This window comes from Puma concolor, chromosome D1 (genome assembly GCF_028749965.1).
Source record: "Puma concolor isolate L17-30 chromosome D1, mPumCon1.1.hap2, whole genome shotgun sequence".
In the NCBI taxonomy this organism is placed as follows: Eukaryota; Metazoa; Chordata; class Mammalia; order Carnivora; family Felidae; genus Puma; species Puma concolor.
The window spans coordinates 107,170,270-107,173,098 of NC_141676.1; positions in this window are offsets into that span (position 1 = coordinate 107,170,270).

Sequence of the window (2,829 nt, forward strand, 5' to 3'; positions counted from 1 at the left end):
CCCCCGTGCAGCTGTGGAGCCATGCAGAAGCCCTGTGTTGGCCGCGGACTTCGGGTTTTGGTTTCAGCTGGAGCCACCGCAATTCTGGAGGAAAAGGACTGAATATAGCCCCTGGGTGGGTGGGTGTGGGTGTGGGTGGGAGGGAATCTATTTCAGTCTCAGCTGCTAATGTAAGGAAGCCCTACCACTGTAGAAAAAAGGGTCAGCAGGAGGAGGACTGACCTTTCATGGCAAGCTTATTTACAGCAGTCTTTATGTCTGAATTAGATCTCATAGCCAACCTTCATCCTTTCTAGAAATTCCTGGTTCTCAAAATGAGGAGGGGACTGCTACCGTGAACAGAAGCGCTGGACGTGGCATCTGATATTCTGCTTTTCCTCAAAGTCTGTGTGGCCTTTGGCAATTCCTTTGTCTAAGTATCAGTGAACTCCTGGTGTCACTAAAGGTTACCTTAAGAGATCTGAGAAGGTCTGACGGGGCAAACAGACATGTAAGTGTGCAGATACCAGGTTTTTAAATGTCCATTGAAAAGGATTTCTTTCCAGTATTACAGCATCTGTTACAACATAGGGGAGCTGTTATGTTGGCTCAAATAATTAAATTGTGCCCTGACTTCTCCCTTTGATGCTCTGGCCCTTGGTTCACATTGCCTTTGTTTAGGTACTTGGTCAGCCTAATGTGATAGATTACAACAGCAGCTCCAATTCTCCACAGGTCCTGTGTCCACACCCTTCACCGTGTGACTTTGCACTTCTCCTGCTAAAGGGGCCGAGTGGATTTCCCTACCCCTTGTCTTTGTGTTTGACATGTGACTTCTCTGGCCAAAGGAGTAAGTCAGAGGTTTCTGAACCTAGACTGGAAAAGGCCTCGCATGTTTTTGTTTGTTCTTTTGCTTCTCTGCCACAGTCTGAGAGGAACCTGGGTCAAATATCCCACTGGTCCATGTACATCCCAAAGAAGATGACCCATGGAACAAAGCTGCGTGTCAGTCAATCAACAGACCTGAGAAGCAGACCTCCCCGGTAGAGCCGGTAGAGCCGTCAGAGCCGTCAGGGCCAAGCCTAGATCAGTTAGCCCCCGCCCCCCCACCCCCACAGCTACCCTGCTGATGTGTGAGCAGTAATAAATGTTGCAGATCACTTTGCTATATTGTTGCAGCAAATACCAGCCATTACACCAGGTAATGCAGAGCCCTGCCAACTGGGGAAGGCTGGCTGGCTCACTTGCAAGAATTTTTCTTGGTGAAATTATCTTGGTCCAGGGTCCCATCCTTAGATTGACAAGCCCAAACACAATCTAACAGAGGATATATATATACACACTTATATACATACATGTATATATATATTACCCATATATATACATACACACACACACACACACACACACACACACACACACATTGAGAAATATTATCGTCAAGCAAACCGATCTTGGCATTAGTGTGTTGAGAACATACTCTACCTCCAGGCAAGAGATTTCTCAGCGAGCATGGAATCACAACAAAGGGAGTTAGTTATATGATTTGAAAGTTTAGGCTTTGACAGCTTGCAATGTCCAACTTTACAAGAGATACATGTCTATCTGGCAGACAAATCTATCAATCACCCTGATGGGGTACCTTTTATTCTTGATAGTGCTGAGATGGGATTGCCAATCGGTCATTTTCTAAATTTCCCTTTTCTAGGCCTGACTACCTTCCTTGGTTCAAAACATTTTTCTCCAAAGAGTGTTGTGGCAGAAACAACTAGTTGTCCACCAGTGTCCATTTGCCACTTCTTTTTTTTTTTTTTTTTTAAATTTTTTTTTTTTTCAACGTTTATTTATTTTTGGGACAGAGAGAGACAGAGCATGAATGGGGGAGGGGCAGAGAGAGAGGGAGACACAGAATCGGAAACAGGCTCCAGGCTCCGAGCCATTAGCTCAGAGCCCGACGCGGGGCTCGAACTCACGGACCGCGAGATCGTGACCTGGCTGAAGTCGGACGCTTAACCGACTGCGCCACCCAGGCGCCCCCATTTGCCACTTCTTTTAGTGAGAGTCCTAAATATTAACGAGGCAGATGGTCCCCCACTTAAAGACCATTTCCCAGTCTCCCTTGCCGTTTGGCGTGTCCCTGTGATTGAGTTCTGACCAGTGGGTCAGCCACTCTTCTGTGGGTGCTGTTGGGTGGGAGTCGCCTCTGATGGGGGTCATGTCCATTAGTGGCAGGTGGGGGCCAAGAGCGAAGTGAATGGTGGTCCTTAATAGAGCAGGGAGCTTCGGCTGAGCACGGAGCACAGCGTACAACCCTGAGACTGCCAGTTAGGCAACAAAGAAGGGACGAATCAAATACCTAACCCTCTCTTTTCCAGTATGTGCCTTTGAAAGTGAGGGAGGTTGGCAATGGGATTACGTGCATGTGTATTAGATCTCTCAATGTTAAGCCAGCTATTTACAGAACTAGACATAATTAATTTCTGACTTCGGACATGTTCCAGAAACTGAGTAAACTAAATTTTTGAAAATGGATTTTATTTTTATTTATATGTATTTTTTACAGCAAGAAGACTTTAAGGTTTTCAGGAAGGCCCTTTCATCCCCATGTCCTTATGGTTTTTACTAATGGTCTCAAGCTGGGGCATGTGAAGCCCCTGTTTCTTGTTTATCTGATATTCATAATACAGAATCAAATCTGGCAGTTCTGGATATACCCTTCAGATGAGAACAAGATACATAGGAGTTAGAGAAGTGTAAGATGGGAGAGATGATCGTGTAATGCCAAACACAGTAGGAGCCACCAAGTAAAACAGACACAAGCTTTCAATAACTGGTAACATCCCTAGAAGC